Source organism: Eurosta solidaginis, chromosome 2 (genome assembly GCF_040869045.1).
Source record: "Eurosta solidaginis isolate ZX-2024a chromosome 2, ASM4086904v1, whole genome shotgun sequence".
Classification (NCBI taxonomy): domain Eukaryota; kingdom Metazoa; phylum Arthropoda; class Insecta; order Diptera; family Tephritidae; genus Eurosta; species Eurosta solidaginis.
Genome location: NC_090320.1, coordinates 196,003,649 through 196,026,246, shown reverse-complemented (window position 1 = coordinate 196,026,246; position 22,598 = coordinate 196,003,649). Strand labels below are relative to the sequence as shown.

Sequence of the window (22,598 nt, the reverse complement as noted above, 5' to 3'; positions counted from 1 at the left end):
ATATCAGTCTACAGAGTCCAAGAACCAGAATTTAAATAAAGCAACCCCAATGGAAATAGATAATGGTTCAAGCTTCTATAGGCAGCGTAGTAATTTTCAAAAATCGTTTTCGTCACAACAGCCACAGGCCGCACAACCGCAACATATTCCTAAACATACCTCTAGGCCACAAAATCCAGATTCTAATCCAGCAGTGGCGTTTAAACGAAGTAATGACCGAGGGCTATCTGACCGTTCGCCGTTCCATAAGATACAAAAGGTGAACTTTATGCCCGAAGTAGATTTATTTTCGAATGATCATGAACATCGAAGTTTTGATGAAGATTATAATCAAAATATCGGAGGTGACTACAATTATAGTGACGTTGATGATGATGAAATCAACTATTTAAACTGAGATCGCTCCTGCCATTCATTACGAAAAAAGGTAGAAACGGACAGGAGCTCCGATTTCTGATTGACACAGGCACATCCAAAAACTACATTAAGCCACTACCTTTTCTTCAAGGAATCAAAACCTTGAAAAATGGGTTTAATTTAAAATCGGTAAAAGGGCGAAAATATTATAACAAAATGTGTCAAACATTTTAGAAAATACCTCAACGTTTTATTTGTTATCAAACTTAAGCACGTTTGACGGTATATTAGGGTACGATTTTTTAAAGCAAATCGATGCGAAAATCGACACTGTTAGAGGCTATTTATTTTACCGAAATGGTAAAGTTAAATTATGTTTTCTTTCATGTGACCAGGTGAATCCAATTACCATCTTAGAAGATTCAGTACCAGTAAAGTTTCAGTCACAATTCCATAACATTATCAATAAAAATGCCAATGCTTTTGCTGATCCAGATAGGGCATTGCCATACAACACAAGAGTTCAGGCCCGTATTCTCACAACTACAGAGGATCCCATCTACAGTAAAAGCTACCCCTATCCGATATCAGTAGGCCCATTTATTAATAACGGAATAAAATCGCTTCTCAAATATGGTATAATCCAAGAATCCTGTTCGCCTTACAATTCACCAGTGCACGTTGTTTCGAAAAAAGGTGTCGATGAAAATGGAAAGCCCAATTTACGTATGGTAATTGATTTTAGGAAAATTAATGAAAAAACGATTCCTGACCGATATCCCATCCCAGATACGTCGGTAATATTAGTTAACTTAGGAAGTTCAAATTTTTTTACAACCTTAGACCTAAAATCAGGCTTCCACCAGATCATAATGTGCAAGCAGGACAGACAAAAAACAGCGTTTAGTATCAACAATGGGAAATACGAATTTTGTCGGTTACCATTCGGCCTAAGGAACGCGCCCACCATTTTCCAAAGAACTATCGACGATGTGCTACGCGAAGTAATAGGGAAATTCTGTCATGTTTATGTCGACGACATAATCATATACTCTCCAAATGAAGAATCGCATTTGGAGCTTATCGATTATATTTTGCAAAAGCTTGAAAATGCTGGAATGAGAGTGTCGCCGGAAAAGTCGAAATTTTTTAAAAAGGAAGTCGAGTTCTTGGGGTTCCTTGTTTCAGAAAAAGGCATAAGAACTTGTCCAGATAAAGTCCATGACATAATTAATTACGAACCTCCAAAAACTCTGCGAGCTTTGCGTTCTTTCCTCGGTTTGTCCGGCTATTATCGACGTTTCGTGAAGGACTATGCTGCCATTGTTAAGCCATTAACCCTTTACCTTCGCGGCGAAAACGGGCAGGTGGGTTCAAAAACTTCGAAACAGGTAAAAATCACTCTTGATGCCGAAGCCCTACGTGCATTCGAAAAAATCAAGCATATATTAGCATCTGAGGAAGTTTTACTCCAATATCCTAATTTCAATCAGCCATTCGAGCTTACGACTGATGCCTCGTCAAAAGCATTAGGAGCAGTTTTATCACAAAGGGGTCGTCCCATAACTGTGATCTCAAGAACACTTTCGGCGAGTGAAGAAAATTATGCTGTTAATGAACGTGAATTACTTGCCATTGTGTGGGCGTTGAAATCACTTCGCCATTATTTATACGGCATACAAGAAATCAAAATATTTACCGACCACCAGCCGCTTATATTTGCAATGTCAGAAAAAAATCTCAACAGCAAAATGAAACGATGGCGTGCGTTTATTGAGGAATTTTCACCTAAGTTTTTTTATAAGCCTGGAAGTGAAAATAAGGTAGCTGATGCACTTTCAAGACAATTCTCTCACAATTTAAATGAGACTGAATCAGCTGAAAGAATTCATAGTGAAGTATCGTCCAGTAGTGTAATAAAGACAGTCAGAACTTCAGTAAACCAGTTTAAAAACCAGCTGTTGCTATCCAAATCAGGCTCATGCAGTAAAAGTACAAAGATCCTTTTTAAAAAAATGATTAGACACACATTCACATATAACTCGATTGAGACTCTATTTCAGTGTTTAAAGCGTGCCATTAACCCTAACGTTACGAACGGAATACGCTGCGATCTTCCTACATTGGGTGAAGTACAGAGCACCATATTACTAGCTTTTCCTGGCGTTAAGATTGTACATACGGAACTCCTTGTTATAGATTTAACCAATAAGGATGACCAACTTGAAACAGTAGCAACAGAGCACAATAGGGCGCATCGTGGCTTACATGAAAACTATCAACAAATTTCTCGCGAGTACTATTTTCCAAACATGAAACATTTACTTAAAACAATGATCACAAATTGCAAGATATGTTTGAAAAATAAGTATCAACGTAAACCAGCTGACGTAGTTATAGGCCAAACCCCCATTCCTACCAAACCAGGAGAAATCCTTCATATTGACATTTTTATACCTTCCAAGTATTTATTTTTGACCTGTATAGACAAGCTATCCAAATTCGCCATTGTGAAACCTGTTGCATCCAGATCTATGATCGACATAAAAAATGCGCTTTTAGAAATGTTGCTCATATTTAAAAACACCAAAGTTATCGTTTCTGATAACGAAAAATCTTTTAAATCTAACGCTATTATGACATTGCTAAGAGATAATTTTTCCATAAATCAGTTTTTTATTCCAACCCTCCACAGTGAAAGTAATGGACAGGTGGAGCGGCTCCATTCCACGCTGCTCGAAATTATTCGATGTATTAAAAACCAGCAGCAAATTGATGATGTTACTGAGTTAGTATTGCTGGCAACATATAAATACAATTGTAGTATTCACTCCGTGATTAATGCTAGGCCAATTGATGTATTTCACGAAAGCTCAGAAGAAAGTTTAGAAAGTCTAAGGAAGATGTTAGCTGCCGCTCAAGAAAAAAACATACAAAGGCTTAATAAAAATAAATCAATGAGAACATATCATCCGGGAGAAAAAGTTTTCTTAAAGCGTAACAAAAGACTAGGCAACAAATTGGATAAAGTTTTTGTGGAAAATATTATCCAGAAGGATATTGGCACTACAGTTTTAATTGACGGCAAGAGGATACATAAGAGCAATCTTCGGTAAAGAAGATAGAACCTGATTTACACAACTAACTTACAAAAGAAGTCCATTTTTCATGTTTTGAATGATCATATTTTTTCCTAGTATTAATACTATTCAAATAAAGCTTAACATTCTAGGAAGAGTAATAGTTAATGATATATTCACAAGTAATGATAAGCATATAGAAAACATTGTAATTAACATAGTTCAAGTTATTATTTCTTCAAACTTAATGCGACTGTGACAAAAATCGTTCCATCTAAATCAATAATAATATTTCGAACGTCAACAATATTGTACAGAAAATATTTTGCTTCGGCCCGAGGACGTGCAATCTTAACAACGGGGGTAGTTAAGGTCTCATTTTCTAACCGATCTACCATGCTGTACATTTTTGTATGCTGGGCTAAGTTAAACCAGCCGATTTAATACTTGGTTGGGCGGTAAAAGTTTCAATGCGTCTAGCAACTGCTATATTCAAACGCAGTCAGCATCTTTGCACTTATTAGCAGCAAACAAACAAATTGCCCATACCGTTGCCTATTGTTCATATTTCCAGCGATAATGAAGATTATCAAGTACAAAGCTACCGTCACATTTGCAAGAATAGCATAGGTTAGTTGAAGGTGAATTAAACCAGTTTCCACCAGTTGTGAGCATCGATTTAGTTGTTGGGAAATCAGCAACTGCGACCAAAATTTCTTGGTCATTGATCAGCATTATAAAAGTGGACATGTAAAAGGCGAGTTGTATCGTCATAAATATAATTGTAAAACTAAATGATCCAAATTGTTAATTAATAAAGAGTCGTCCTGTTTAAATGCAAATTGTTTAATTTAAATGAACGGAAAATCTATGTAAAATTAACTTATATATTAGAAGGGCATATGTTTTAGTTCCGACTCTCAACGACAAATCAACAGAGCAGATGGCAATATTAATGCATTTTTAGGGATGGAAATACATTTAGAAGTATTATGGTCACTCCCAAGTGGGACTGTAAACCTTTTCACCGAACCTGAAACCCATTTAAGTGCGTTAATATAGTTCAACTAAATAATGGATAACACATCTGCCTTTTATGTCCGTTTTTTCGATGAAAGCTTCAACTTCAGTTGAAGTTGAGGTAAGTTTACTTTAGACACATAATTGAATTTTACTTTCATTTTATTCGATGCCACACACACACTGGTCTTCTATATCCCCTTTTGTATTAGCGTTAGGTGACACTGATATGCTGAAAAAACAGTTTCTGTAATGGCTTTCGTAGCAAGGTATTAATTTTTCTGCTCCTATTTTTTCAAAGCGGGTAAAAATTTTACCCCCTTCGCACCGTTGAAAATACATCTCTACCTTTCAGATAGTGTACATCTTCTGTCTTTGTTTATTTACTTCACCTGGTGATTCCACCATGCCTCACAATTTCGAAAAACAATTTTAGATTTCGAACTTTCTGAGCCTCTTCGAGTATAGTTATTAGATAAAATATGAGCAGCCAGTTAAGCAAACATTTTAAAATATGTAAATAATGCAATATACCAGTCGTTTAAAAAATGTTTGAAAAACACTATATAATATAACACAAAAGGGCGTAACTCGCCCCTTTTTTGTTACCCCTTCCAAAATACTTCTAATGCCATAAGTCGAAAAAAAAATCTCCCAATGCTAACGAAATTTTGTATAAAATTTTTTACAACTGTTAAACTGCTTTTTAATGTTTCTTTAATATCAATATTTCTAATTTGTTTTGAAACACATTTGCCCTTTTCTAAAACTTACTTAATTGGCGCTTAACCGTTTAAACGATTATATCCGTCCAACAAGGCTCACCGTCGCTTCTCAAATATTGGGACTCAAATATTTTATATTTAAATTTAGTTTTGAATGTAAACCAAAAAATATTTTAAACATCTGCAGTCAATTCAAATTGTTTAAAATGATGACTGGCTTTAAAAATAGCTTAAAACTTCTAACAGTTAATGAACCTTTCGTAAAACGTTTTTATACAGCATAAATCAACCAGTTCGCTAAATTCTTAAAAAATATAATGTTAGCCTAAATATAAAGAACGTTTTCGGAATGTCCGAACAGCTACTTTAAGTCGCCATAAATAAGTTGTGTATCGCTTTTGGAAAATATTTAGAATTACCTTTGATATTGATATTTTCGACAGGGTAAGAGTATATTAACTTTGATTGGATAACGGTTGGTTGTACAGGTATAAAGGAATCGAGACAGATATATACTTCCATATATCAAAATCATCAGTATCGAAAAAAAATTTGATTGAGCCATGTCCGTCCGCCCGTCCGTCCGTTAGCACCATAACTTGGGTAAATATTGATATGTCTTCACCAAATTTGGTACACTAGCTTATCTGGACCCAGAATAGATTGGTATTGAAAATGAGCGAAATAGAATGATAACGACGCCCTCTTTATATATATATAAAATTTTGGAAAACACAAAAAAACTGATAATTTAGTAAATATACACCTAGAATGTTGAAATTTGAGTGTGGACTGATATTGAGACTCCTGATAAAAATTTGGAAAATTTTTTTAAAATGAGCTTGGCACCGCCCATTTTATGACTAAGCAATTTTCTATGTTTCGGTAGCCATAACTCGAAGAAAAATTAACGGATCGTAATAAAATTGGGTAAACAGATTTTCCCTATAGCAGGAAATATTTCTAGGAAAAATGGACGAAATCGGTTAAAGACCACGCCCACTTTTATATACTAGATTTTTAAAAGGGCCGTAGACGAAAATAATAAGCTATAACTTAGCAAAAAATAGGTTGGAATCAATGATATTTCACTTATCAAGTTTAATTGTAAGAGGAAATGGGGAGACATTTTTTTTAACGGGCGGTGCCACGTATTATGTAGAAAAGTAATTTAACTGAAATGAAATGTACAATTGAAGCTCACGCTGAGTATATAATGTTCGGTTACACCCGAACTTAGACACCTTTACTTGTTCATTCTGGTTTAGAGACAAACCGGTTTCAGCAAACGTCACCTCACCAGATAACATCCAGTTAACGATAATAAAAAAAAAAAAAAAATTATGTAAGGCGCGATAACCTCCGAAGAGATCTAAGGCCAAGCTTCTCTTCCAATTTGCGTCGTGCTCCTCTTGATTTTCCTACAAATTGGCCGGACGGGACCTACATGTTTTATGCCGACTCCGAACGGCATCTGCAAGGCAGATGAGTTTTCACTGAGAGCTTTTCATGGCAGAAATACACCCGGAGCGCTTGCCAAACACTGCCGAGGGGCGACCCCGCTTAGAAAAATGTTCTTCTAATTGCAAAACCTTATTTCTAAAATTTTTTTGATGTTGCTTTGCCCGGGGTACGAACCCAGGGCATACGGTGTGATAGGCGGAGCACGCTACCATCACACCAAGGTGGCCGCCGATAATAAAAGAGTAGAACTAATCGCAATGAAGCCAGAACAAAATTGAACAATGAAATTTAACAAGTGATGACAGAAATTCGTTCCAAAATAATTCTTATTTATTATTGTGTTAGATATATTTACGCCTACGAACATCGTTCATAGCAATAAACATTTTTCTTATCGAATGCCTGCTATAGATTTACGCCCAAAAGAGTGTGCCCTGGATAGAAGGTACGTAACGTTGGAAACACCCATGTGTACAGGGTTACTTATATTTGTGCAGATTAGGCTCGCGTGATTGTAATTATGTATATTAAATGTTCTAAGCAAACTTAGAACTATTTTAAACAACAAATAGAACTGACAAATAACGGGTAAAAAATAAAATCCGTAATATATGGAAAAAAATGTAGTAAAAATTAAATTATGAGCAAGGAAAAGCTAATAATGCATGTAAATAAACTAAAGAAAAATCTGCACAAGCAAAATTTAAAATAAGCTACATACATATGTATTTGTTTACGCCAGCGAAAAAGACATTTGGCAGCGCGTTGAAAACATTTGGTTTCTATTGTTGGGTTGCTGTTTTTGAATGTCATTTTGGCTGCCATACAATTTTTGGATTTTGTGTTGCATTTTTACTTGATTTATTTGTAAGCCAATAAAATTATTGTAGAAATTTTTTGTTTACTACAATATTTGTTTTTACTATTTTATTCTCTTTCTTTCTTTTTTAGTTACCAACAACAAAAATAACTTCCATTGCAACAATAAGAAAAACCGTTGACGTTGGAAACTAAATTTATTAAAGTAATACCATAAGTTTTTGATTAGCGAGGTGGCATACCGTGTTTTTTTTTTTTTTTTAATTTAATTGTTATCATCTTTCAAGGCAATCTTTTGCATACGAAAATTCGCAAAGTAATAGTTTTTGAGTGTTTGAATAAAACGAAATTTGAATGCTAGTTCGTGAGAAATTGTCAAAACTTGAACGTAAGTGATAATACTATCGTACATTTCTTATCCATTTAATATAAATTTAAGGTTATGTTGATAATCATATAAAAATAGCGGACCTCAGCCCAATTGTTGACATGTCTGCATTTATTTGCCTACTAGCAGACCAGGCAGACATTGTTCTGCCCTAACTTTGGTCTATCTGCATATGTTTTAGGAAGTTTTAAACTCTGTCTCCCTCCCCCTCTCACCAGCATTTCTTTGCCCTTTTATTCTCTCCTCCCTCTGCTTTTCTCTTTTTATGCAACTCTTTCTCCCGGCTTTTCCCTAATTTTATTCCGCTCCATTTATCCCAATCTCTCTAACATCATCTTAATCTAGCTTTTTCTCAGTCTCTTTCTCATTCCCTTCTTTGTTTTTTCTAGTCCTTATTCGTTTCCATCCCTCATTCCCAGTCCCAGTCAAAGCCCGAGTCTTAGTATATCTCCCAGTCGCAGTCCCAATCGGTTTCTTAAATGCTAAACCTATGCAAAGTGTTACATATATACCAAATTTAAGGCAAATAGAACCATGAATAGAATTCGTTCGAATGGATGCTGGCTTTTTTTACTCTTAGATATACCTTATACAACATGTATGTATATAAGGCATAATTTGATGTGAATGCTCCACTCAAAGCAAGTTTGCGCGTACACATTACAGCAAACAAACACACGCACTGCATATTTTGGAAATAATATTACTTTGTTTGCACAATTTCGCTAATATTAGAAAGGAATCAAGGATTATTGTATGCAGAACGAAGGAAAATATTTCAGAGTTTTACTGCAAAGAAAAAATATTAAAATCAATCCAACAATTTTTTTTTTGATTTATAGCTTTGTAAACAAAAATCGTATGACTTCTTATCACATTTTGGCAATTTTCCACACCTCTTTAATATATACCTTCAAGTTATATTGAAAATGTCCATCTCACGTAGCTACGCTTTTAAATGCGAATAATGTATAAACTCACATCACTGCAGAAATAAACTAGATTATTTCCATGGATACTTACTTACTTATTTAATTGGCACTTAACCGTCTAAACGGTTATGGCCGTCCAACAAGGCGCGCCAGTCGCTCCTTCGCTCCGCCAACCGGCGCCAATTGGTCACACCAAGGGAGTTTAAATCGTTTTCCACCTGGCCCTTCCAACGGAGTGGGGGCCGCCTTCTACCTCTGCTTCCATAGCCGGGTTCCGATAGAAACACTTTCTTGGCCGGATCATCATCTTTCATTCGCATAACATGGCCTAGCCAGCGCAGCCGCTGCGTTTTAATTCGCTGGACTATGTTGGTGTCTGCATATAGCTCGTACAGCTCATCATTAAATCTTCTTCGGTACTCGCCATCGCCAACGCGTAGAGGTCCCTAAATTTTTCGAAGAACTTTTCTCTCGAACACTCCCAAAGCCGCTTCATCTGCTGTTGTCATGGTCCATGCTTCTGCCCCATATAGCAGGACGGGTAAGATAAGTGACTTGTAGAGTATGATTTTCGTTCGCCGAGAGAGGACTTTACTTTTCAATTGCCTACCTAGTCCAAAGTAGCATTTATTGGCAATATTGATTCTTCGCTGCATTTCAGTGCTGATGTTGTTGCTAGTGTTGTTGCTGGTTCCCAAATAAACGAAGTCTTTTACTATTTCGAAATTATGGCTGCCAATAGTAGCGTGGTTGCCAAAGCGCATATGCGCTGACTCTTTGCTCGATGACAGCAGGTACTTCGTTTTGTCCTCATTCACCTCATTTCCATGGATATGGCTGTTATTATCAATGCTGTTAAATAAAACCTTTATTTTATTCGTAAACTTCAATTTTTTTGTATCTAAAAAATGTTTTTAAATGTTCGAAAAGTTAAACATGCAATAAAATCTGATCTGATTTAGATGGTAAAAGTCACGGTAAGAGAGAGGTGCTGTGGTGAGCATAGGGGTCTATATACGTGAAGTCCACCGAGGATTTCATTGAAAAATACTTGTGTGTACATCGAGGGCTCCAAAGAAAGAGCGGGACTGAGTCTTTTCAAAGGGAGTTATGGTCCTTGGACTAATAAAGAAAGAGAACAGGTATTGGTCGCATAGCAATCAATTTACCAGCGATGTGGTTTTCGACATCTTCCCCATCGGGGGTGATATATCGGGTTCGGTATACAATACTAACAATCTGTTCAGAGATCGGGGATTACCAGGATTAGTGACAGATACCAAGATCAAGTGGACAGTGAAATGTTTTCCCCAGACCCAGTAGGTATATTCCTTGCTACGCTACACATGTCGCGTAGAGCTCAGTCTAGTGCCACACTTTTGAATAACTGGTCGTGTTATCAACGCCAGAAAATATCACCAATAACTTTGCACCCCACAGACTACGAGCCCCTTTGCTTAGCCCAGTATGTTGTTGTTGTAGCCCAGTATCTTTGACAGGTTCAAAAAGCTGTGTACTGCAAAGGCAAGTTGGTAAAGACTACACTTCACAGTTCCATTAATTATATATATGTAGGTTACTGAAACTATGCAAACCAATCTGAAAAACTCTTTTCTAAAAACTCAAATATTTTACAAAAAATTCAAACTCTTTATTTAGAGATATCTGAGGTCATATCATATTAAACGTTTTAAATCGCAATAGTACAGAAATGGTGATTGGGATAAAAGTACTTATTAGATTCATAAGAAATTAGCATTTTGACGAATAGCTTGACAGTTTCATATTTATCGTTTGAGTGAAATTGCTTTTCGATTCGTGGTCGTATAACACGACATGGGCCTTGACCTATTTTGCATGCGGTTAGGTCCAATAGTTTTTATTCGTAAGAGCCGCCACTCGATACTTTGGCAAATTACTCGATGTTTTCTCAAGATAGTCGGTGTTTTTTTTTTTTTTTTTTTTTTTTTGTTGGAGGGACATAATATTATTATAATCATGCCTCCTTTATGTTTTCTTGGCTTATTTTTGTTTATTCCAATAAATGAATTAAATTTATTAACTAATTCTCTTTCCAAAAATCACAATTACGCAAATTAACTGCACCGGATAAATGTGTATATAGGATACAGTTAACCAAATCTTGCCAAAGTTCATTAAGAAAACATTCGGCATGAATTGGTTGCCTTGTTGTTGCGAAAGTATCGAGTGACGGCTCAAAATTTGTATGGATTTTTTAGAATTTCTTTCCGAAGGGTGTTTTAGATATGGAAGAAAATCTGAAACAACCTTCGGGAAAAATGGTCAATAATCAAGTGAATTTTAAGATACTTTAAACTTGTTGTTTGTTAGTCTAAAATTAACCAACTCAAATGGCCATAAGGTAAATTGGCCTTACGACCCCTTTGAAGTGTACATAAGGCTACCTGAAAATATTTCCGTTGACCTTATACCACCCCATCTTTAAATTATTGCATTGATATGTATGCAAAGTTTCAATTGAACTTTTGATCATTTGAAGTGGTCATAAGGTCAATTGAATTTATGTCCTTTGAGCTTATGTCACCCCACGGTAAAAATATTGCATTGTCTTCGGTTCTTAATACGTGTGCAAAGTTTCATACTAATCAAAGTTCTGGAAGTTGGTGAAAATTATGCTCAAGAATTCCGTTACATGCATACAACCCAAGCTAATAAAATCTAGGTAAGAATTACAATTACAAAAAATTATTTTCAGTAATGAGATACTCACGGAGCAATATTTTGTTCGTTGAGAGAGGAATTTCCCTTCCAGTTGCACACTAATTCTAAAGTACATAGCACTTGTTGGCAAGAACGAATAGCCATTTCATTTCTAAGCTTACACTGTTTTCGTTGTTAATTTTAGTTTCAGCAAGAACAAAGTTCTCCACAGCTGCGATTTTATATATGTTATTGTACCAAATTAACTGTAAAGACAAAACCAATTTTTGCTTGGATAACTAAAAGAATTACTTTGTTTCGCAGATGGTCAAATTTCCCTTTTTTCAGAAGAAAAAATGAAGTATATAGTAAAAAACAGATGATAAAAAAATTGTAAGGACTACCTTTATATAAATGGACCAAAAAATAGAAGGTAATTTTTTCTTTAATACTATGTCTTTATGGAGCACAATCTTTCAATTTAAGGCAAATCATGAACTTGGGATTAACTAGTTGATTGTTTAAAATTTAAACACGCGCTCTACGTTTATAATTTTAAATCCCAAAATTCTTTTACAAGAGCTATTGTTATAGTTTTTTAGTCAAAATTCAACAAGACTATGTCTGTATTAAAGGAAAAATTGCCTTTTATTTTTTGGTCCATTTGTATAAAGGTAGTCCTTAAAATTTTTTTATCATCTTCTTATCTTCAATTTTTTAGTACTGCCTACACAAAGGCAATTGGAACTTTGATTAGTAGTTTAAGTAATTCCTAAGTGGAAATTCTTATCTTTATTTATTTGTTCAAAATAGCAAGATTTAAGAGAGTTAGTGGAATTTTCGGTGACAACGCTGGCGAAAACAACAGAATTCCACCTCGCATCATAACAAGAGAATTCCACCTCGTTTGTCAGCTACTTAATTTGCAAAGCTGAAAATCGTGGTGAAATTCGCATACGCCTGAAAGTCTAAAATAATCGTGGTGAAAGTCGCATACGCCTAAAAGTATGCAAGTACGTGTATTGAGCTGGTCCTTGAACGAGGTGGAATTCTACAACGCCTGCAAGACTCAGGAGGCTAGCCATGAGGGTATGGCCTAATCTTCTAAATAGTTTGACTTGTGCGTTACGCAGCTCAAAGTTTTTGATCAAACATGGCACTGTCACCGAGTTTTAAACTATATTTCAGGTTTCAAGTCTCTAGATATTCAGAAAGTTAGTTAAAAATCGATTGCAAGATTCCAAATTTAAAACTAGTTTTCTCAATATCTCGATCCATGCGCCACCTAGCGGAATTTTTTTGATAAAATATTGCATTGTCACCGTGTTCTGACTTACGGCCCAAGTTTCATGTCTCTAGCTCATCGGGAAATTACTCGAAAATCGATCGCAATATTCTCCCCATTTTTAAAGGATTTGCAGTTATCTTGACTAGGGAGCCACCTAGCGGAACTTTGTTTTCTACAAGTTGTATTGTCACCAGGCCTCTAACTAAGTGCCAAATTTCAAGTCTCTAGATCACCGGGAAGTTAGTTAAAAATGGATTGAAAGATTCAAAATCAAAACTAATTTTCTTAATATCTCTATCTATGCGCAACCTAGCGGAATTTTTTTTGATCGAATGTTGCATTGTCACCGGGTTCGGATCCACAGCCCAAGTTTCAAGTCTCTAGCCCACCGCCAAGTTACTCAAAAATCGATTGCAAGATTCCCCTCATTTTTCAGGGATTTGTAGTTATCTCAATTAGCGCGCCACCTAGTGGAACTTTGTTTTCAGTAAATTGTATTGTCACCGGGTCTCGAACTATGTGCTAAGTTACAAGTCTATTGGTAACCGGGAAGTTAGTTAAAGATGGATTGAAAGATTCCCAAATTAAAATTAATTTTCCTAATATCTCGATCCATGCGCCATCTAGTGGAATTCCCCTGATAAAATATTGCATTATCACCAGGTTCTGGCTTACGGCTCAAGTTTCATATATCCAGCTCACCGGGAAGCTACTCAAAAATCGATTGCAAGATTCCCCTCGTTTTTCAAAGATTTGTAGTTATTTCACTTAGCGCGCCTTCTAGCGGAATTCTGTTTTCTGTAAATTATATTGTCACCAAGTCTCGAACTGTGTGCCAAGTTTGAAGTCTCTACGTCACCGGGAAGTTAGTTAAAATTGGATTGAAATATTCCCAAATCAAAATTAAATTTATTAATATCTCGATCCATGCGCCATATAGCGAAATTTTTTGATCAAATATTGTATTGTCCCCAGGTTCTGACTCACGGTCCAAATTTCAAGTCCCTAGCTCACCGCGAAGTTACTTAAAACTCGATCGGAAGATTCCCTGCGTTTTTTCAGGGATTTTACAGGGTTTTTCGTTTATCACGATTCGTCTGCCACCTGGCGGCATTTTGTTATCCACGAATTGTAGTGGCATCGACTCGCAAACTGTGCGCTAAGTTTCAAGTCTCTGGATCACCGAGAAGTTAGTTAAAAGTCGATCGCAAAATTTTCATTTTAAAATAAATTTTCTGTAAATCTCGATCTGCGCGCCACCTAGCGGATGTCTTTTCACTTCTATTGTAATGTGCTCAACGGGAAGTTACCGAAAAAACTTTTCCGTGGGTCAAAAATTCGTATGGAAATGAGGGGACAAACATGAAAGGGACTTAATATAAAGATAATAAAATAAAAATTAAATTGATAACAAATTTTTTTACGGAATACAAATTTGAGTAAGAAGTATATTGGCGGAAATAATTTAACAAAACAACCATAGTAGTTCCTGTAAAAAAAAATTATTTTGCATTATTCCATTGATTGAATTATAAAAGACGCGATGGGAATTCCATTTTGTATGGATTTTTTGTATTTCCGCGTAATACATTGATCGGAATCACGCATTCAATCGAATTTTCAGGAAAACAATAACAACGGGTGAAATATGTGCGTATTAATATGAATGAGTAAATATTTATATGATTGCGTATACCTGGTATGTATGTTTATTAGGGTGGGTCGATTTGTATGGACGAAAGTTAAACGATATCGCGCCATCGATTTTTCGATGGGATTTGGGCTCAAAAGAAAAGTTCCACTACGCATACCCAAAAAAATAATTTTCGAGCCTGCAAAAAAAATGGCGAAAGGGTCAATTTTCCGACTAAAACTGTTGTAAAAACGTTGGCGATAACAGTTTTTGAAAAAAAATAGTTTTTGGGTTTTGGAGAGTGTTTTGCTCGAAAGATTTATCCTTTCGCCATTTTTTTTCGCAGTCTCGAAAATAATTTTTTTGGGTATGCGTAGAGGAATTTTTTTTCCTGAGCCCAAATCCTATCCAAAAATCGATGGCGCGATATCCGTTAGTAAATCGACCCACCCTAATGTATACATATGTGGGTATTTACCTTTCATGTCATCGTGGGTATTGATGGCAGTTCGTAGAACTTCATAATGATGATCATTTGGGTTTTTTGTTATTTGTTCATACAGAAAAAGTGCACCACAACTATAATAAAAATGTGTTACACACTTCGGACATATAATCCCTAGAGCTTTAGGTTATAATAGTGCTACCACCCCCGACCGAAATAATTAAAACAGGTAGGGAAATTGTTGTTTTTGTGTCAACAGTTCTTCGTGGACACAACCACTCACAAATTGTCATCAAAGTCCTCTAATAGGAGTCTTAAGAAACTGGCAGTTTCAACAGGGGTGGACTATAGGGATATTGGTGTTAGAGACGTAGGTTGCACGAACGGCTGTATGGGCAGGCGCCGGATCTCGTCATAGTGCTTATGGAGATGTCCACTTAATCCCCGTGGAGGCTAGGCTAGATCAAGTTGTTGTTTCCTAGAATTACCTGATTTGTGACATTTTAGTAAAAACTGCTAAGCATTTCGTTGTGCTCTCTAACACTGAGCTCTTTGTCCTCACCATGTAGGTGGTCTTCGGGGGTCATAAGGAGACATTCCGTGGCAGGAAATTAGTTATCCACCTAGTCGGAAAATCAACAAAATAAAACGGGCTATCAAATGGCTGCGTGTCATCTGCCTTAACACGAGTACGAATGAAGGTGTACTCGAGCTCAAAGCTCGGCACCCGAAAAGTGAAAAAGTGAAATTCAGAAAACATGTTCTAGTAACGATCACCGTGTGTTCTATTTTTATACTCAGCTGAGCAGAGCTCGCAGAGTATACTAATTTTATTCGCAGAACGGTACCCCGTAACGGCATAAACTAATCCAGATAGATATAGACTTGTATATATCAATATGATCTGGGCGAAAAAATAAATTCACTTAGCCATGTACGTCCGTCCGTCCGCCGTTCGTCTGTCCGCAAACACGATAACTTGAGTAAATTTTGAGGTATCTTAACAAAATTTGGTATGTAAGTTAATGGGCACTCATCTCATATCGCTATTTAAAACGAACGAAATCGGACAATAACCACGCCCACTTTTTCGATATCGAATATTTCGAAAAAACGAAAAAGTACGATAATTCATTACCCAAGACGGATAAAGCGATGAAACTTGTTAGGTCGGTTGAACTTATGACGAAGAATAGAAAATTTGTAAAATTTTGAGCAATGGGCGTGGCACCGCCCACTTTTAAAATACGGTAATTTAATAGTTTTGCAAGCTGTAATTTGGCAGCTGAGTATGTAATGTTGGGTTACACCCGAACTTAGCCTTCCTTACTTGTTTCTTTAAGTATATCAGCAACATATAACGAATGTTTTTATACTCAGTTGAGCAGAGCTCACAGAGTATATTAACTTTGATTGGATAACGGTTGGTTGTACAGGTATAAAGGAATCGAGATAGATATAGACTTCCATATTATCAATATCATCAGTATCGAAAAAAAATTTGATTGAGCCATGTCCGTCCATCCGTCCGTCCGTCTGCCGTTGACACGATAACTTGAGTAAATTTTGAGGTATCTTGATGAAATTTGGTATGTAGGTTTCTGGGTACTCATCTCAGATCGCTATTTGAAATGAACGATATCGGACTATAACCACGCCCACTTTTTCGATATCGAATGTTTCGAAAAACAGAAAAAGTGTGATATTTCATCACTAAAGACGGATAAAGCGATGAAACTTGGTAGGTGAGTTGAACTTATGACGCAAAATAGAAAATTAGTAAAATTTTGGACAATGGGCGTGGCACCGCCCACTTTTAAAAGAAAGAAATTTAGAAGTTTTGCCATCTGTTATTTGGTAGTCGTTGAAGATATCATGATCGGAGAACTACCACGCCCACTTAAAAAAATTTTTTTTTTAAAGTCAAAGTTTAACAAAAAATTTAATATCTTTACAGTATATGTGTAAATTATGTCAACATTCAACTCCAGTAATGATATGGTGCAACCAAATACAAAAATAAAAGACAATTTCAAAATGGGCGTGGCTCCGCCCTTTTTCATTTCATTTGTCTAGGATACTTTTAATCCCATAAGTCGAACAAAAATTTACCAATCCTTGTGAAATTTCGAGGTGCTTAGATTCTAAGACGATAACTGTTTTCTGTGAAAAAGGGCGAAATCGGTTGAAGCCACGCCCAGTTTTTATACACAGTCGGCCGTCTGTCTTTCCGCTCGGCTCTTAACACGATAACTTGAGCAAAAATAGATATATATTTACTAAACTTAGTTAACGTACTTATCTGAACTCACTTTGTATTGGTGTAAAAAATGGCCGAAATCCGACTATGACCACGCCCACTTTTTCGATATCGAAAATTACGAAAAATGGAAAAAATACCATAATTCTATACCAAATATGAAAAAAGGGATGAAACATGGTAATTGGATTGGTTTATTGACGCAAAATATAACTTTAGGAAAAAACTTTGTAAAATGGGTGTGACACCTACCATATTAAGTAGAAGAAAATGAAAAAGTTCTGCAGGGCGAGTTCAAAAGCCCTTGGAATCTTGGCAGGAAAACTGTACGTGGTATTACATATATAAATAAACTAGCGGTATCCGACAGATGATGTTCTGCGTTACCCTAATCCACATTTTGGTCAATATCTCGAAAACGCCTTCACATATACAACTGAGGGCCACTCCCTTTTAAAACCCTCATTAATACCTTTAATTTGATACCCATATCGTACAAACATATTATAGAGTCACCCCTGGTCCACCTTTATGGCGATATCTCGAAAAGGCGTCCACCTATAGAACTAAGGCACACGCCCTTTTAAAATACTCATTAACACCTTTCATTTAGCACCCATATCGTAGAAACAAATTCTAGAGTCACCACTGGTCCACCTTTATGGCGATATCTCGAAAAGGCGTCCACCTATAGAACTATGGCCCACTCGCTCTTAAAATACTATTTAATACCTTCCATTTGATACGCATGTCATACAAACACATTCCAGGGTTACCCTCGGTTCATTTTCCTACATGGTGATTTTCCCTTATCTTGTCTCCATAGCTCTCAGCTGAGTATGTAATGTTCGGTTACACCCGAACTTAGCCTTCCTTACTTGTTAATACATATTTATCTATTCAACGTAAAATGCATTTTAAATTCTGTCTTAATATTTATGTATGTTTAAGAATTTTTATGTTCTTATCGTAAGTTTTGTCGTATTTATGTCGCAGGTCAATGCCACCCTCTTGCCACATTACTGTTTGACATATGAGGCACTCTCACTCTAAAGAATATTATAAAGCTTTTAAAAACATACATACATACATATGTACATGCATTAACTAATATTTCAACTCATGCTTATCACTGCATTGGTATTTCACATCGAATGTGTGTTCTTTGAACTTGTTAGATGTAAGTGAATTTGTCAGAAAATCACCGGAAAATACAAGAAAGTGCAAGCCATGTCAAACATACACATACGCTGGTAATATCCTTCTTGTTGTGATAAAAAACGGAAATTGAATTTTTATTTTGTTGTTAGTGCATGGTGTAGTGAAGTTTTGACTGGAAATACAAATGAACTAAAATTGATGTAAAAATTTAAATTTCAAATTCAGCTTAGCATGTGGTATCTAAAAAAAAAATTTTATGGCGAAAAGGGCTTAAGAAGTACATTTGATATCTAAGTTAGACGGAATATTTACTATCGTGTGCTACTATAAACAGAACAGTTATTTTCTATCGCCTTTGTTAAACTTTAAAACAAACCGGTTCATGCTTCGAGTCATCAGTGTAGATTTTCGTTATATTTTATTATTACTTGCTAACAAAAAAACCAAACAAAATATCTGCATGTAATTTCGAGATATCGCCCTGTAAAAAGACTGCACTCCTTTACGCACTTTTATAACAGCAAAAAGTGTTTTTTAAGTGACATACATAGCCTTGCAAGTTTTTAAATATCTTTGTATGAAAAAATGCGAAACATAAAAAAAAAATTTGATTTATGCGATTCAGTTAAAAGTTGGTATTTATAAAACATTAAATATCTTTCAATTGGTTCCATTAAACCAACCTCATTTACTTTAGGCCAAAGATATTTTTGGCAGGATCGATTCCGAGGGCCATTCGCCATGTAATTTAACTTAATCGGCTCATTGGTAGATACATTGTAACCTGGCTGTTCAAAGCAAACATTTTTCAAGTCAAATGAAACTTCATTAATTTCAAATCAAACCGTTTTACTCGTACTCGATCTACTAAAGAGATTTATATATATTAGCTGTGTTTTTTTTTTAAATCTGTAGACGTTTACGCTTAAACTTTATATGGACTGCTAAGCGTCAAACTTTATCTACTCTTATGAAATTGCCGCGCATAAAATTAGTACTACTAAATTTCAATACGCATTATACTCAGATTCAACTGAGATATATGTGTCTATGTTTCACCTATACACTAATTCTATGTATCGCCTCTTAAAATGGTGCGTATCCACAATTCATCGCAACTGATTGAGCTATATGCTATACACTATGGCCATCAGAGGGTTGTGTCTCCGCTTTTCGGTACACCCTGTGCTGTAGCTAGTTATTTATCCACTGCCGCTAGATGGGTCTGCTAAGCATTATCTAAGCAGGGATAAGCGTTTTTTACACGCAAACGTAATAGCTCAGTCACATAAGCAGTTTTTCATAAAGATGAGTTTAACACATGCTTATGCATTATGAGTGATTGCACGTATTTTTATTGAGAACGGTAGATTGAGCGGCACAGGCGCCATCTGATATGGAAAAGTAGCCAACTGCCGAATTTTGTTGCCAGTAAATCATAAGAAGAAGAATTTGACATTTTCTTTGGCTAAGGGTGTTGGCACACTTTGCAAGTGAATTTATTTTTCTCACTGGTTGGTAACTTTTCAAAAACTTTTTGCAATTAAAAACTGCAATATAACAATCGAATACGACACAAAATATGTTAATAAGTATTTTTGTTCTATAGGCAGAATATTTATAATAGTGCTTCGCGAAATTTTGTATGTGAATGGGCAAGGCGAAATAAACTTCAAGTGCTAAGTCTGAAGTTCCTTCATATTTACAAACTCAACATCTTGGTTGATTGTGGCGATGTTATTGGAATACATAAGCTTGGGTTAAACGCATCTATATGAAAAATGTCATTGTGTCGTGGCCTTAAACGTATACGGGTGTAAAAAAAAATACGGCTATTGTTTAAGGATGTTAAACAAGCGAAACGATACCATTTCGCAGTTTACTTAACGAAATGACTTCGTTTGGTTTTAGCTTTGATAGCACACTTCGTGTTAAAGTTTAACGTTATCATGAATGTTTCTACATAAACGACATCATTTCGTTTCTGTTAAAACCGAAATTAAATTTATTTTGATAACTTTTGCAAGTGTTTCAATTGAAACGCTAAGATGCATCCTTCATATTGTTAGTTATCAAATTATTCTTCATAAAAATTGGCGCTCCGAGACCTACATGTTTTATGCCTACTCCGAATGGCGCCCAAAGGCAGATGAGTTTCCACTGAGAAGATTTTCATGGCAGAAATACACTCGCAGTGCTTGACAAGCCATACCGAGGGGTGACCCCGTTTAGAACCACTTTTTTCTAATTGAAAAAACTTGCTTCTAAATTTTTGATGTTGCCCATATCCTATCAAAAAATTATTCAGTAGGTAGGTATATCAAGCTACATCGCTGTCTCCTGATTGAAATACTCGCAATCAGATCGATCACGTTGTGATAGACGGACGGCATGCCTCCAGTGTTTTAGATGTGCGCACGATCCGAGGACCTAACATCGACTCGGACCATTATCTCGTTGCAGCCAAAATACGCACCCGCCTCAACGCGGCTAAAACCAAGGAACAAAAAACACAAGGAAAGCTAGACGTCGAAAAGCTTCAATCACAACAGACTGCCAATGATTTCGCAACTCGACTCTCACACCTGCTCTCTGAGAGCACAACTCATCCTGAAGGAATACAGGAGCAGTGGGAGCATATCTCCAAAGCACTTCGTACTGCCGCCGAGGAAAAAATTGGTTACCGGCGGCCACGAAAAAACAACTGGTATGATGAAGAATGCCGTGTTGCAACCGAAAGAAAAGACGCTGCCTACAGGGCTACGTTAAAAGCGGGCGCGACAAGAGGAGTGTGTGAACGCTATCGTGATTTGAAAAGGGAAGCGAGACGCCTTTTCAGGAAGAAAAAAGCAGAAGCAGAAAGGCGTGAGTGCGAGGAGCTTGAGCTACTAGCCACCAGGAATAACGCCCTAAAATTCTACCAAAAAATACGGCGACAGACGGAAGGTTTTAAGACCGGGGCAAACTCCTGTAGGAATGAAAACGGCGACTTTGTAACTGATGTCCAGAGAGTGCTTAGATTATGGAGGGAATACTTCTCTGCTCTCCTAAATGGAGGCAGCAATTCACCGCGCAGAGATGAAGAACCCGATCCCGCAATCGATGATGATGGAATATATGTCCCCCCGCCCGATTATGACGAAGTTAGAATAGCAACAACCAGATTGAAAAACAACAAGGCCGTGGGCGCTGATGGATTGCCTGCGGAGCTATTCAAGTTCGGCGGCGAGGAGTTGGTAAGGCGCATGCAGCAGCGGCGGACGAAAGCATGCCCGACGGTTGGAATCTAAGTGTTCTTTGCCCAGTCCACAAGAAGGGGGATACTGCAAAATGCACCAACTATCGTGGAATCAGCCTTCTTAATATCGCATATAAGGTCCTTTCAAGTGTATTGTGCGAAAGATTGAAGCCCACCGTAAACCGGCTGATTGGACCTTATCAGTGCGGCTTCAGACCTGGTAAATCTACCATCGACCAGATTTTCACAATGCGCCAAATATTGGAAAAAACCCGTGAAAAGAGAATCGACACACATTACCTCTTCGTCAACTTTAAAGCCGCCTTCGACAGCACGAAACGGAGCTGCCTATATGCCGCTATGTCTGAATTTGGTTTCCCCGCAAAACTTATACGGCTGTGCAAAATAACATTGAGCAACACCATCAGCTCAGTCAGAATTGGGAAGGACCTCTCCGAGCCGTTCGAAACTAAACGAGGTTTCAGACAGGGTGACCCCCTATCGTGCGATTTCTTTAATTTGATGCTGGAGAAAAATATACTAGCTGAAGAACTTAACCGCACTGGAACAATATACTATAAAAGCGTGCAATTACTGGCATATGCTGATGACATTGATGTCATCGGCCTAAACACCCGCGCTGTTAGTTCTGCTTACTCCAAACTGGAAAAAGAAGCGGTAAAGATGGGTTTGATGGTGAATGAGGACAAAACGAAGTAGCTGCTGTCATCGAGCAAAGAGTCAGCGCATATGCGCTTTGGCAACCACGCTATTGTTGGCAGCCATAATTTCGAAATAGTAAAAGACTTCGTTTATTTGGGAACCAGCGTCAACACTAGCAACAACATCAGCACTGAAATCCAGCGAAGAATCAATCTTGCCAATAAATGCTACTTTGGACTAGGTAGGCAATTGAAAAGTAAAGTCCTCTCTCGGCGAACGAAAATCATACTCTACAAGTCACTTATCGTACCCGTCCTGCTATATGGGGCAGAAGCATGGACCATGACAACAGCAGATGAAGCGGTTTGGGAGTGTTCGAGAGAAAAGGTCTTCGAAAGATTTATGGACCTCTACGCGTTGGCGATGGCGAGTACCGAAGAAGA

At 36.8% G+C, this 22,598-nt stretch overlaps 1 protein-coding gene across 9 annotated transcripts in view; it reads left to right on the top strand.

The window, feature by feature from the left end:
- LOC137240465 (serine-rich adhesin for platelets) overlaps positions 1-22,598 on the top strand; it is a 361,236-nt gene that overhangs the window by 33,687 nt on the left and 304,951 nt on the right. Inside the window, exons 1-2 of one of the 9 annotated variants that reach the window (XM_067766768.1) lie at positions 4,236-4,578; positions 7,598-7,853. The exons of 7 other annotated variants lie outside the window; for them this stretch is intronic. The gene's annotated coding sequence lies outside the window, so the exon portion shown is untranslated. Of the gene's footprint in view, positions 1-4,235; positions 4,579-7,597; positions 7,854-22,598 lie in introns of those variants that run through there. One more of the 9 variants, XM_067766762.1, reaches the window with a different exon arrangement.